This window comes from Microcebus murinus, chromosome 9, assembly GCF_040939455.1.
Source record: "Microcebus murinus isolate Inina chromosome 9, M.murinus_Inina_mat1.0, whole genome shotgun sequence".
NCBI lineage: Eukaryota > Metazoa > Chordata > Mammalia > Primates > Cheirogaleidae > Microcebus > Microcebus murinus.
The window spans coordinates 12,992,502-13,008,218 of NC_134112.1; the positions used below are offsets into that span (position 1 = coordinate 12,992,502).

The 15,717-nt window shown below is 36.2% G+C and overlaps 1 long non-coding RNA gene across 1 annotated transcript; it reads left to right on the forward strand.

Annotated features, from left to right (window-relative positions):
• Window positions 1–1,820: 1,820 nt before the first annotated feature.
• On the forward strand, window positions 1,821–14,875 carry LOC142872855 (uncharacterized). Its single transcript, XR_012920944.1, has 3 exons — window positions 1,821–2,031; window positions 12,248–12,356; window positions 14,526–14,875. It is a non-coding gene; the product is annotated as an uncharacterized LOC142872855 (long non-coding RNA).
• The last annotated feature ends 842 nt before the right edge of the window (window positions 14,876–15,717 follow it).

Here is a 15,717-nt window from a genome sequence, read left to right on the forward strand (position 1 = left end):
TACTTTTGTTTGTATTATTTTAAAAATTATAGAATGAATACAATTTTTCCAAGTGCTTACTGTAGACACCTCATGGTTTAGTGATGTATAAAGAAGAACCAGAGATTCCAGCTTATTCTATTCCTCTAGTCACCCGCTACCCAATCTTTAATTGACCATGTCTCTTCCTTCTACAAAGACCTTATGTAAGGAAGAAGAGTCCATGAAAACACCAGCAGTACCAAAAAGTATGAAAGGAAGCCAGTAAGAAAAGCAGATTGCAGTAGGAATAGAATGATCTGGAAGTCACAATAATTACATTTTCACTTTAACTTAGTTGGTGCTGAAGAAAACAACTTTGCCTGGCCTGGCTGCGAAGCTCACTGTATTTTACACTGAAGTTGGAAGATAGCGGATTTCCTTTTTAAGCATTTATCCAAAAATTATGCCATCATGACAAGGCCTGATTTACTCCTAAAGAGGTTATGAGAAGAGACTCATCAATTTTGGGTCCCCAAAGATGATCTGACAGTACACAAAAGGGAAGTGGATAAGTGCATATGCAGTTGGGTGAAAGCTCTCTCAAGGCTTCAAATGAAGCATTTCTCCCTGTCCTGTCCTTACCTTTCTTGCCTGTGGATGGGACCTCCAGAGACCTCAAGTCACCTGCGAGCACACCTCCCATTCTGGAGTGCCGTACTTTAAACCGTGAAATCTGTATCAAGCTCACCTATGCACAAATGAGCATAAACCAAGGGGGCAACTCTGCCATACGGAGGACCTTGTAAGATGGGCCAAGGGAGCTTTTACTAAGCCTCCCAGGTGAGTTGGAATTGAAGCTCATTTGAGGTAGCAGCGGTTTGGATGGCTATCCACAGGGGGTGAGTTCATTTCTTCATGGGACTTAATGACTTCTTAAATAATAATGACTTCTTAAATATTTTGATCTCTAAAATTATCTTCATTCTATGAACAGATTGTTACTTGAATAATCAAGAACCCTAGTAGAACCATATTTTTTCCCAAGGGGAAAGGGTTAATAGAGAAAGAAGAGGAGAGAGGGTTGGGGGGTTGGGGGAGTAGAATGAAAGAAGAGACGAGGGAAAAGGGGGGAGTTGTATTATGCTTTTTAGTGTGCCAGGCAACCAAAAAGCATCCCTCACAAGGGAGGAGCCAGCTCAAATGAAGGAGTTTTCTTCATTTCATGAGTCTAACCTGGGCACCTTAATCATGACTGGCAATACTGTTCTGACCGACTGTTGGTATCACCAGCAAATAAACTTTTACTTGTAAGCATCATTGCATTGTTGGGAGGAATGTAAGAATGGGTGAGGGGTGGGTTCCAGTAGAACCATTATTATTTAAATTCTGTGCACTAGGTGACTTTAATAGATGATGTATAATCTGGCTAGGATACAAAGTAAAAGCTGGAGACTCTTCATGCTCAAGCCAGAATCCTTGTCAACTGAGAAGAAATAAGACACAGTCATTTCAATCCTTGACACTAGTTTAGAGTTCCAAAGTGGGGAGAAAAAAAAAGAAGGAATTTAGTTAAATGGAAAATTTAGCCCAGGGGCCATGAACAAAAGCAAAAGAGAAAGAGAAAAAACTCTTTTGATGTAATAACGTTAGTTAATTTTACTGTGCTAAATGATGTGTTTTCATACAAATTAGCTTGCTCTTTTAGCTGAAGCTCACTAAAAAAAATGCAAGTTAATAAAATGCACAACATTTATTGTGCATGCAGCATATCCAGGATTCATGACTTGGAACTCCAAATCAGAACGAGGAATTTGGAACACAAAATATAGAACAAGAATGTACAGAAACCAAGTACAGTTGGCACTTTATAATTACAAGTGGCACAACATTTCGGCAGAGATCCAGGGTTTTTTTTTAATACATATGACTCAATATGGAATGTTTTTGTTCATGATGTGTAACTACTGCCATTGACAACTGTCCAGGTGCTGTAATGTGTACTGAGCTAACACAGGCTGGTGACAGATTTTCCTGAGCACTATACAGACACACCTCAAATGGCCAAGAAAGGTAAGGTACTGTGATTAGGATTTGGATTTATATATAGGTACATGCATAGGCATACTCAATCTCATAAAGACAGATACATATATGTGTGTGTGTGTGTGTATATATATGTATATAATGTACTCTAACAAGTACGGTTCATATATCATATAATATATATTATATTTTATCATATTTTTATATATTACATATGTAATAACTGCATTTATTAGGATTAACATTACAGGTAGCAAAGAGGGCTTAACTGAAAACGTACTGAGAGAACTATAAGGAGTTAGATAATTGAATAAAGAGACAAGAATAATTTTAGCTTCTGACTTCTTTTCTCCCATTCCCCTCATTTCAGTCACAGGTTCTTGTGAAACAAGTGACCGAATAAGCGTTAGGATTATATTGGCACTTCTCAGCTAGTTCTTGTAAAGTTAATTTACCTAATACTGCAAGGCACCTGATTGTCCCATCCTTGCATTTATGCAATTTTGAGAATTCATAAGTGTTAATCAAGAGAACAGAGAGGATCAATCTAGGAAAAAACATACGAACTATTTTGTTTAGTACTGTGGTCTCCCTTTATCTGCAGTTTTGCTTTTCGCTGGGTCAGGTACCAGAGTCAACAGCAGTCCAAATACATTACATCGCCACCCTTGCGGGGTACTTTGGGGCCATCCTTAAGAAAAATGACGGTGACTTGAACACAAACGCTGCTGTGACACCACGACAGTGGATCTGCCAACCAAGACGGCTGTTGTGAGACTAATGGGCACTTGCCAAGCAAAAAGAGCGTTCACGGTGGGACAAAGTAGCTCAGTGGGAGAGTCCATCATGCCACTCAGAAAAGCACACAATTTAAAACTTAAAAATTGTTCATTTCTGGAATTTTACATTTACATCACAATGCCTACATCATTCAACCTCTCTTCATCTCGTCACGTAGGCATTTATCTCACGCCATCTCAAGAAGAACCATGGTATATGAAGATGGTTTCGAAGAGAGAGAAACCACATTCACCTAACTTCTATTGCAGTATATTGTTATAATTTTTAATTTTACTATTAGTTATTATTTTTACTCTCTTACTGTGCCCATTTTACAAATCAAACTCCATCTTAGGTGTTTTTGTGTAGGAGAAAACATGGTGTACGTAGAGTTTGGTGCTGTCCAAGGTTTCAGGCATCCTCTGGGGGGCTTGGAATGTATTTCTTGACTTCAAGGAAAGACTACTGTAATCAAAACAGATATTTTACAGTTTTTTTTTGATAACTTTTAAACTTTAATTCATTTGTTGTTATTAATTCATTTTGTGGACATAGAATTCCAGAATCTGCCTGAATACCATTGTCATTCTGCTCGGCCTGCATCCATTTCCTACAAGGAATGCATGCAGCTGTGTGTAAGCTCACTGTTTTTACTTTTTTTTTTGCTGTATTCACCATGATGTACATTAGATCCCCAGAATTTATTAATTTTATAACTGAAAGTTTGTATCTTTTGACCAATATCTTCCCATGCCCCTCTTCCCTCACCCTCTGGCAACCACCATTCTCATTCTACTCTCTGTTTCTATGAGTGCAACATTTTTACATTCCACATATAAGTGAGCTCATACAGTATTTGTCTTTCTCTGACTTAGTTTGCTAAGTACAATATTCTTAAGGTTAATACATTTTGTTGAAAATGGCAAGATTTCATTCCTTTTTATGGCTGAATAAAATGTTCCATTGTATACCATAATTTCTTTATCCATTCCTCCATTGACAGACATTTGAGTTGTTTCCATATGTTGGTTATTGTGAATGATGCTGCAGTCAACATGGGAATGCAGATGTCTCTTCAACATACTGATTTTGTTTCCTTCAGATTTATACCCAGCAGGATTACTGGTTCATTTGGTAGTTTTGTTTTTAATTTTTTTGAGGAAGCTCTATACTCTTTTCCATAAGCCTGTACTAATTCACATTCCCACCAACAGTATATAATGATTCCCTTTTCACCACACCCTGATCAATACTTGTTATCTTGTCTTTTTGGTAATAGCCTTTCTAACAGATGGGAGGCAATATCTCATGGTGGTTTTAATTCGCATTTCCTGGATTATCTGTGAAGTTGAATTTTGTAATTGTTAGAATTGTTTTCCCTATTTTTGTAAAATACACTATTAGAATTTTAATAGTGACTGCACTGAATCTATATATGGTTTGGGGTAGTATGGACATTATAAATAATATTAATTCTTCCAATCCATGAATATGGGAGATCTTTCAATTTATTTGTGTCTTCTTCAATTTCTTTCATTAATATCTTATACTTTTCAGTATACAGATCTTTCACCTCCTTGATTAAATTTATTCCTAAGTATTATATTGTTTTTGATGGTATTGTAACTGGTATAAACTCTTTAAAAGTCAGTTTGCATTTCATTGGCACTGTCAGCATTGATCTATTTAGTCTACTTTGATTTTGATTTTAAAAATTAGTGCAATTTTTGTGCATATATATTTTCACATATATACTTATATAATACAACTATATATATTATATATACACACACAGCAATATCCATATATATTTGATCTATGTGCATTTGTATTAGAAAGATATATACATATCCATGCAGAAAACTGCGTTGAATTGATTTTTATTTAACCAAAGAAAATATTTGAAATCATGTCAGATCTCCTTATTTTATAGCTAACAAAGCTGGACCCCAGGAACACATGAAAATTAAGCTGAATTTGTATAACTTGCTTGTGTAGTTTTGTGATGTATGTGTCTATTTATCTATATATGTATGTATGCATGTCTATCTATCTACTAGTTTATATAAACCTCTCTCTATATATCTCTTCTCTATATAGGAGAGAGATAGATACACACACAATATAAAATCAAAAAACAAAAATGTGTAATAAAATTAAAATAATTTCACTACACATATATAACTACTCTTAATTATAACAGTATCTTGTTATGTTTAAATTTAATAGAGCTTTGGTAAATATTGCCTATAACTTTTGAAAATCATTAATAATTTGGCAGATAAAATGATTATCCTTTTTATTTTATATTTCTTTGTATATTACAGTGTTTACAAGATTTAAAAAAACTTTATTAAGATAGTCTAAGACTCATTCATGGTCTTTGCATTATTTTCTATCTGTGTTATAAATACTTTTCTTATAATAATTTTTATGCGATGAGGATAGGCACAAAAGCTTTAATTTTTTTAGTGAAATATATGACCTTTCTTTATTATTTCTTCTATAACTTTTCACTTTAGAAATCTCTTGCCCATTCTGCAATCATTCAAGTATTCTCTTACGGTTTCTTTACAATTTATATTTTAATGCTTAAATTTTAACGATTAATTCTCTAGAAATTTATTTTGGTATGTGACATTAAGTGAGTTCTACCTTAATTGGTTTTCTTTTGTTTTTCTCAATACCGTTTGTTATATAATTCATTATTATCTTATCATTAAATTTCAATGAGTCCTTTAGTACACATTGAACTTTTATTTCTTTTTAGAATTTATCAGTGAGTTCTAAATTCTATATTATTCATTATTGACTCTTTCCTATTCAACGTTTTGGTGATTAGGCCTGTGCCTAATAGATTTTAGTATTTGCAAACATAATTTCAATTTCTTTATTTTAATGTTTCATAGGCATCATTCCCATTTATTTATTCTTACGCATGAATTGGAGAATCACTATGTCTAGTAAAAATAGTGGAACTGTCATTGAGCTTGAGTTAAATCCATAAATTAATTCTGGAAACAATACTTTTGGAATATTTAAGCTTTTAAAAATGAACATTGTATATATATATATCTCCTAAAAAGATTTTATAATTTTGTGTACTTTGGTAATTCACATTCAAATTATTACCACTATGGCATTATTATATTTTTACTAGTGAGAATGAATAATTCTCCTAATGCATTGTTCACTCAGCTACTATTAGTCTGTAAGAAAGAAATGGTCTTTTTGATAGTTTTTTCTTAACCCAGCTGAATTCATAACAATTTAAGAATGTTACAATAAAATGTCTTGGATTTTTAGGTATATTATTAAAAGTGTTATCTTTCTTTTTCTCTTATCTTTCTATATGCCTCAATGGCCAGAATTAAGAAAAATGTTAAATAATAATGGAGATAGGACACATCCTTATCTCATTCCTTCTTATTATTAATAAAAAAATTGTTTGCAGCATTTCACTGAAAATGTGATATTGAGTGTTTAAGATAGATATTCTCTGTCATATTAGGCAAGTATCTTTCCATTCATAATTGATAAGGGCTTATTTTGTTTATTTTTATTCTGTAATGGGTATTTAGCAGATGCCTTTAAAAGCATCTGCTAAGATTATAACTGTATTTTCTTCTAATTGGACCTTTTGAAGTGCTATATTATTGGGAGAAATGGTCTAATATTTATCTTATACCCATTCTTGGCATTAATACTGTTGATGGAGGTGGATTTTTCTTTTACTAAATATAGTTGAATGCAATTTGCAGTTATTTTATTGGTCTTTAATTTTTATGCTATTTGTGTCAGTTTTTATTCTTATTTTATTTCATAAAGTAATCTGGATATTCTTCAAACTTTTTCTATGTTCTGGAATGATTCTTTAAGCCTGCTCCTTGAAGGCTTGATTTAAGGCTTGTTTTATGGACATAATTCTTTGATAACTTATTTTCCATTTTTTTGCAATGGATATTACATATATTCTGGCTTTCTAATTATTTGTGAGTCAATTTCTCCACTTATGCTATTTAAAATAAATTCCTTTCTATTGAAATTCTCCATTTGTAAGCATAAACTTAGATAATAATATACTATTCTCCATATTTTAAAATATATCATCTGCATTTTGCTTATATGACTTATATGAGCTCCAGCTTTTTCCATCATATTTTCTCTGTTTTTAAAATTAAGTTTTCTAGAGTCTTGTCATTTTTTCTTTCTTTACTTTGTCCCACAGATGCATTGATTTTTGCTTTTATTATTATTTCCCCCTGATTTGTTTAATTACTTGTCATTTCTCAAACTTCTGGAACTGAATGCTTAGTTCATTTATTTAAATTCTTTCATGTTTCAGTAAGTATAGTTAAGACCATAAATTTGAGCCACTATTTTGCTATACAGGGTTTTAATTTTCATTATGCTTCTAAACAATCATCATTCATTCATTAAATGACTATTCATTTAACACCCACAATGTGCCAAGCATTGTTTTCTTTTAGGAAAAACTAAAATAAAATTTTAATATTCTCTTAGAACAATAGATTTTAAGAAACTTTTCCTCCTTTTAAAGTGGTTAAATTTCTGTTGGTTTTGACTGATCATTTAAACTTATGTTATTCAATGTTAATTTTTTTGCATTATGTTCAGAGGAATCTGTCTACAAATATCCTAGTGTTGGAAACTTTCTGAGTTTTTCTCTGTGGTTTAATATACAATGAACTTTTGTAAATGTTTCATAAGTGACCAAAAAGAGGGAAAAGTTTCTGCAGTGTTTATTCAGATTTATTAATTGTAATATTCAGACTCTATTAGTTGATTTTTCAAAGGCTGAGAGATCTGTAGAACATAATTAATGTGGATTAACAAGTATGAAGTTTGGTTAGACAGGAGGAATAAGTTCTGGTGTTCTTCTATTACACAGTGTGGTGACTATAGTTAATAATAGTGTATTGTATGTTTTGAAATAGCTAACATGGGATTTTAAATATTTTCACTAGAAACAAATAATAAATATTTGAGGTGACAGATAAGCTATTTAGCTTGATTTGATCATTCCACAATGCATGTATATGCATATTAAAACATCACATTGTACTCCATAAATATATACAATTACTATTTGTAAATTAAAAATCAAATTATATTAAATTTAAAAAATTTTGAATCTGAGAAATGTGTTATTTTAAATATTTATTGCTATATTTCAATGCACACGTCTTCATTATTGCCATAGTTTAATTCTACATTATTCTCAGCATACTAGAACAATAGTCTTCATTTCATATTTTTTGGCCTAAAACAATTTTTCCTAAAGTTAATACTGTCATTTACTTTTTGTTTCTATATTTTCTGGAAGACTCACGCCTATCAAATTATTTCTTACATATGAATAAATAATAGCTGATAAATGAGAGATTTAAGGGCAGGAACAGAGTAATTCCTCTGTAAGGAGCTCCCTGGAGTTGCTCTTATTTCTTGTGGTTCGTACTGAGCCTGGGCCTCGGAGTCAGTGAGTGATGGAAAAAACTCTTTGTACGTCATTCTGAAAAGTGAAACTGTTCTGTTTCATTACTCCCAAACATAGACAATCTCCTGATTTTTTTTCCTCAACCCAGTTTCTTAGACCTTATTTACAAGGGAAGCGTGCCTAATTCTGGCATTAAGTTGCTGGCCAGTCTGAGTTTTCAATCTGCTGATTTTCTGTGTCTATCAGTGGCATATCGGGAGGAGTGGTATTGGGTCTCTTAGTCCAGCGCTATTTTAAAGCTCAATTAGTATTAGGCTCTGGTCTTGACATGAAAATTACATAAATGATATGCAAAATAAATGTAACATCATCTGGCTATATTCTGATAATGTGATTTCCCATGATCTTGAAACACTCTGAGTTGCAATTTAAAAGGTGTTGAAGTCATTAGAGAGTGTTACCTGAAAAATCCCTCTACAGTATGTGTTCTTTTCAATTTTAGACAACTTATTAGAAATAATGAACATAAGAGTTTTTATAGGTTCCCCAGAGAAATAATTAGTTCATCACTTCAGTATTTTAAAATGTATAGAAGCTAAGCAGGAAGAGATTTCAAGAATAACAGTTTGTAGCCTGTCCAATAAAACCAGAAGTCTGACACTCAGCTCAGAGTGACATTGGTATTCTGGCCATTTGTTCCTCATTTATGAGTGCTAACTGCTACATGTAAATCAAATAAGTCAGGCTCTAGCCCTATGTCGGCAGGACAAAGTGGAACTTACAATGTTATTAAAATACCTTGGAGTGATTTTTCACCTGTCCTTTAAATAATCCTAAGTGGATCCTTTATTTGATTTCCATAAGGATGTTAGAAAGCTTTTAGAAATGTTGGAGTAACCCTTAGCAGCTGCAAGGAGTATGGGCTCTGTTTTCCCCGTGTGGTTACAGAGGGCTGCCTGAATGCCGTGCATGGAAACTTAAAAAGCGAGCAAAATTCAGACCTCACCAGAGCCCCTGTGCAGTGATGCAGAATTATCTACGTCTCTCCATTATCCAGGAGACTTGAATTCAAAAATTAGGTAATCTGAATATAAGCAAAATCACAGCCCAGTCAACTCTTGGCTGGGCTTTTGATATATGTACGTGTGGCAGACAGGCAGAGGGTGTTTTCAGACACTGGGCCTCTTCCCTCCCTTTTTCCTGATCTTGCACATGGTGGCCAGGAGGAAGAGAGAGGAGGCGGGAGAAAGAGTGGTTAAGAGACCCAAGGGCATGAAGAGGAGCGAGTGGTGATGGGGAAAATGCCGGGTGTGCGATAAGTGTGTGGGTGTGCTCACGTGTTGGGGGGTACCGAGGGTGCCACAGACACAAGTTATGCAGTGTGTGTGCAGGGTTCACCCACTCTAGAATGTCCAGCTCTGCAAACCGGCCAGATTCAAAAGTAGCAAAATAGCCAGTTTGATCTATATGTGGTCCATCCTAAATTAAAACAATAAATGACATTCCTAGAGCATCACTAAGGAGGGGTCTCTAGCAAGAATACAGGAGAAGTGACATTAGATGCAAAGGACTGTTGGACATCACCACTCAGCCCAGGAGTCATGGGTCTGGGGTGCACCCCTCCCAGGCCAGACCTCCTCCCCCCACAGGAACTGAGCGAGATGGACGTGGTGTCCAAGGTCAGAACCACTGCTCTCTCACTGAGATTGTGAGACCAACCTCACAGGATTTTTGTGAAGATTCATTAAGAAACTTCCCCGAATCCTCCCTTAACAGTATATATTTATTACTTTGAGTGACTCGCTTCCAAGTTCCCAAACTGACCTTGACTCACAAATAACTGTATGTTGACCTTAAAGTAATTTTTTCTTACTGTTTTGCTACTTACAAAGATAAAATGACAGTTTTTAGTAAATTTAAAAATATAGGAAAGAAAAAAAAATAAAGTCCTAAGACTAACTACTAAGTCAGCTACTGTCAAGGATTTGATGGACACCCTTCCAAAGCTTGCTGTATAATATATGGATATATATGTATGACCATATATGTATATAATCTGCACATAAATGGGATCAAAATATACATGCTGTTTTACAAGCTGTTTTTTTTCAACTATATGCCAAAAAGATTTTTTAAGACAGTGTACAGACAGATACACACACACACACACACACACACACACACACATATACGATCTTGTTTAAGAGCCATATAGTAATCTATTGTGTGGGACTTTTCACAATGTACTTAACTAGTTTCTTATTGATAAGCAACTAGATTTCTTCCACTTTTCACTATTAGAAATGTGACATGATGGCATCTCTTTGGGTGTATAGCTTTACATACTTGTCCCCTTTGGAAAGATTTCTAGAAAAAAAGATTGTTAAGTCAAAGAGATGCACATGCAAAATTTTGATATTGCCAGATTTCCCTCTAAAAAGGTGCCACCACTCTATATTCCCATAAGTGCTGTATGTCCTCCCCTAAAGCAGAAAGAATTACATGGTTAGAACCAAAAAGCTTGAACCCATGACAACAATGAAGGATACAGAAGCAGCAGCTAATGATGATCTGAAAGGACACCATAGCTATGGCAGCATCCAGAAGAGAAATCGCCATGGGGAATCTGAATCCAAACATTGGCACTAGGCAGTAACACGGGAAAGGAGACCAGACTATTCCGAGTATTAACATCTGAAACTACCCTCTGCTTTGGTTCAAACAAGTTACAACCTTGTTTGAACAATGCTTACAGTTGTATTTAAGAATAAGAACTAATGAAAAATCAGATAGCAGCCGTGTGTATGTCACCACATAACATGCTTTAAATGATGCACTCAAGTTAGCATAGATTGGCACCCACTCCTTTTAAAGATGAAATTTTGAGATACTGAAAACTCCAAACCTGACTTGCCTGGCAGAAGTAAGGATTTCCAGTTCTACATGTAACTATCTATTTCCATCTATCTGTCTGTCTGTCCACCATTTATCCATCTAATGACAAACCTCTGTATTGCATATTAGTCAACCTTCAATTCTGCTGACACTGACAAATAATATTTCCCGGTATAGTTAAAAAAAAAGATGTCGAGTCTAAGAAGATTCATAAAGTAAGGCAAATGACTTTCTGCAAAGACTGTGATTCTTCAAGCCTGGGCGGGGGGGGGGGGGGGGGGGAGTACAATTACTAAAGCTAACCTTAATACACTTTACAGCTCAAACTAAGACTGCATTATCCAATAGTAGATTGTCTAGGCTAACAAGATAAAACCAAGTAGGAAACTATTCAAGCATGTACTTTTTCTTAGGTGAGTTTCCCTAGCTGTGGAGCCTAAGATGATGGTTCTTGGCAAGGGCTCTATTGAGAAGAAAGCTATGAGGAAGTGAGCAAAGCTGGCCAGGACAGGAGAAGCACCCAAGTAGACACGTGGTTTCAGTGGAAGACTAATATTAACTTGGTCGAAAAGATACCCAGAAACTTGAGTAATACCACAAACATATCCCACTTTAAGGCAAGGGGTGGGCTTTTGTATCCCAGCATAAGTCATTCATTGGCTGCACAGTGCCTCACAACTAGGCATTCGTGTTGGTCGAAGGCAGTTCTCCAGCACTGTAGTTGGCCAACACTCATGGCAGCTGGTGAATGCATTAATTGGTAAAGGGGACCAGGATGGGGCACCCAAAACACCTATTACAGCTCATCCCTGCCCTGCTCAGATCAACTCGCTTTTCCTATAGAGATCATTTTGTTTGGACACACCATCACCATGATTCTGGGTAGTCATAATTTCTATGTACACTCCAATGGAAAGGATCAACTAGACAAACTCTAGTCCGCTGCTGCAATTGCATGGCATAGGAATACCAGGATGTGCTTTGGTGGATCACCTGGATTCCAGACCCATTTCTTTCTGCCTTATGTGTAGCAGCTGCCTTACATGCCCAGCCTGTCAGGATTGATTTCTCCTACTGGTATGAAAAATCTTTTCTTTTTTTTGACTCTAGGTCTACGGACAACAGCCATATCTTTAAGACTGCCAGAAGTCTTACTGCATCCCCTAGTAGAAGCAACTACATCAGAGGACCAAAACCTCTAGACTCACAGAGTGTAAAGGTACAGGGATGAGAAGCACAAATTTTCGATTACTGGGAGTGGTAGTGAGAGACTTCACGTCAACTTCCACCCATTGGTTACTGGGCAATGTATTCTACCCTGGGGAGGGGGGTGGAGGATAGCATCCTAGCATGGCCACATTGGCTGCATCCTAAAGTACCTGACAGAATGGTACCTGAAGGATGTATTGTAGTAACACTCACAGCAGCTGGGGAAATGGGAACACCACCCTGGTAAAGGGATCTGTGTGGAACCAACAGTACCTACTGCACGATTTTAAACATTATCCAAAATTTCATACAGAGTCTTTGAATATTTACTATTGTAAATAGTAAATAGTCAAATATTCATTTATTTACTACTGACCAGGCACCCATTCTAAGCACTAGGGATTCAGTAGTGAGAAAAGAAATAGCCTCTTAACAAATAGTTGACACAGAAGTAAAGAGATAACATGCAATGTGATAATAGCAATAATAGGAGTGTGAACTGACATTTGAACTTGAGGTTGATAGTTGAGTAGACATTTTCCAGGTGGAGAAGGAGATCAAAGAATAGCAAGAAATACCAAGCGGCAAATGTTAATTCCTATGAAAAAAAGTAACATTTCGATGGGTGTGGCAGAGGTTGCCTTTTTGTCCACATTTCCAAAAATGTGTACCATAGTACAGAACCCTAGAGAGATGCCTTTGGTAGAAAAGATTCCACAGACAAATAAGTTTGGGAAATTCAGCATATTATTGGTTCCCAAACCCTTCCTTATACACAATTCCAAAAATCTGAACAATTTTGTAATTCATCAGGCTGCAAAACTTTAACTGAACTAATGTAAGACTATTTATAGTATTTATTTATCTCACTTAATGTGGATGGCCATATATTTTGGCATGAAATGGCACAGAAATGGCATGTGTTGATTTATAAGAAGTGTTATGTAATAGTTGTTATATGAACCTTATCACCTTTCTAAATATCTGAACATTTCTGAATTCCAAATATGAGCAGCCTCAAGGATTTTTAAATAAAGGACTATGGACCTGCACATTCTCCTTTTATAAAGTGACAATGCATATTATCAGTTTCTAGGAAGTTCTTCAGTAAAGAAATTAAGTTTCTTTCACCTAGTATTTTCCACATAGCTTTAACTTTTCAACATTTAACCTCCTCTGTTTTGCTTACAAAACACTGACTAATATTCCCAGAAAAATTATAATTAATATATTAATATTCCAAGGAATGGATTTTAGGAAATATTATTTATCGTACTATAGGCACTGAACAGTCAGCTGAAGTCTGACTATTATTTTTCAGGACAATGACTGTCTTTAGTGAGGATAACAGACTGAGGTTTAGTTCTGGATAGGAGATTTTTGCTGTAATGTCAGCAAGAAAGGAAATAAGCTTGAACTAAGGCCTTCCAAATGCCATATATTAAAGTGGAGAGATTCAAATGAGGGGACCATTTTAAGGCAAATTGATAGCTTTTGGGATTTGAAAAGATGTAGAGAGAAAAGGAAAAGGGAGAGTTGATTATAGTTCTAGGTTTTCTAAATTCAGAGAATAGACAAATGGCAATGCTATCAATTGGGCTGGGGAATAAAGGAGAACCAATTAGTGCATAGGGAAAGATGACTAGTGAGATACAAAATTCCAGGTGTCTGGTAAAATATAGATGCTGAAGTACGAGGAAATCAGGCTGTGCTTCTCAGAGAAATATTTGGTCTACTGATATGCAGGTGGAGCTGGGATCCACCTACAATGGTATGAGAGAGTGTAAGAGTTGAAAATCACCCCCAGCAAGCACACAGAATAATCAGACCAAGACCACATCACTGGCAAGACATTAGCATGTATAGAATAGGAGGAAGAGTTACTTAAAGAGAAAGAGGAGTGATCAGAGAAGAGCTGGGAGAAGCAGAGAGAGCTTCCAGGGTTTGCTTGTGAGTATTCCCCACTACATGAATCGAGGAGAAGAAGCCTGAGAGCAGGTCCTAGCCCTGGACGATTATCAGGTCACGGATGACATGGGCAGGAACTACCTCTGTGGTGTGGTCAACACAAAAGCTAGACCCAAGTGGGTTGAGGAGTGCCTTAGTCAGCTTGGGTGGGCTTCCATAATAAATACCACGGACCAAATGGCTTAAATAATAGAAATTTATTTTTTCACAGTTCTGGAGGCTGGAAAGTCTGAGATCAAGATCTGGCAGTGTTCATTTTATGGTGAGGCCTTTCTTCCTGGCGTGGGATGGCCACCTTCGTGTTGCGTGCTCACCTGGTCTCTCCTCTGAGTGCACATGCAGAGAGGGAAAGATCTCGCCCTCTTCCTTTCCCTGTAAGTCCACCAATCCTAATGGATGGGGACCACGCTCATGACCTCATTTAACCTTAATTACCCCCCTGATACAGATACAGTCACATTGGGGGTGAGGGCTTCACCGTATGAATTTTGGCCGGACACATTTCCACCAGTAGCAAGAAGTGAGGATGTTGCTGACTATGCTAATTAAGGTAATAAATGTGAGAAAGGAGAAAAGATGTTCTCTACCATGAATATTTGAAATTTGTTTCTTAAGATTATGGAGATTTTTTTTATCATTTCTTGTATGCTGTAAACAGACAGAATGAAAAGGGAGAGGCTGCAGGTACACAAGGTGCTTGATAGAAAAGCTCGCAGAGAAGGAAGGTGGGCACTGGGATGCAGTGGTGAGATGGCACCTAGCCCAGCAGTGCAGGAACTGGCTGCAGGAAGGAGGAGTGAGGACAATTTCTGCGAGAGGAAGGAAGCAGGTGCGTGTAGGTCCTGTTCTCCTTTGGTCTGGAGGTCAAATAGACAGAAATCGAGTTACTTTACCCGCAATGGTGCCAGTTTCCTTGAAATTGATGTTGAAATAGCCCTGAAATAATTGAACAAGCCAACAGATGATAATTATGTTTTCCTTGCATGTTTTGAAGTGGCTGCCATTTTGCTTCCAAAAATTAAAGAGGGTATATCCCCAGGATGTGGCGGCAGCTCAGTGGGACTCTGCACCCACAGGTGATAAGTATTCCTTAAGCATTTAAATGACTTCTTATCCACCTACAAAATAGACATAGAAGTATGCAAGATTAAAACGATACCCCCATTGCCACCACTTGTGAAGTGAGAGATAATAAAACAAAATCACATGTCTTCAAGTCCACCAATTGTCCTAAACCCATTTTTTATATTAATGGTTGGTCACATCTGAATGCACGGGGTGCCATATTGCCCCATCCTCATCCCCAGAGAATGGTGAGGTTGGCAATAACCAGACCACCTGCAAGAACAAGTCTTAGCATAATTCTGGAGAAATATCTGGGCAGCTGTTTGCGATGTCATGAA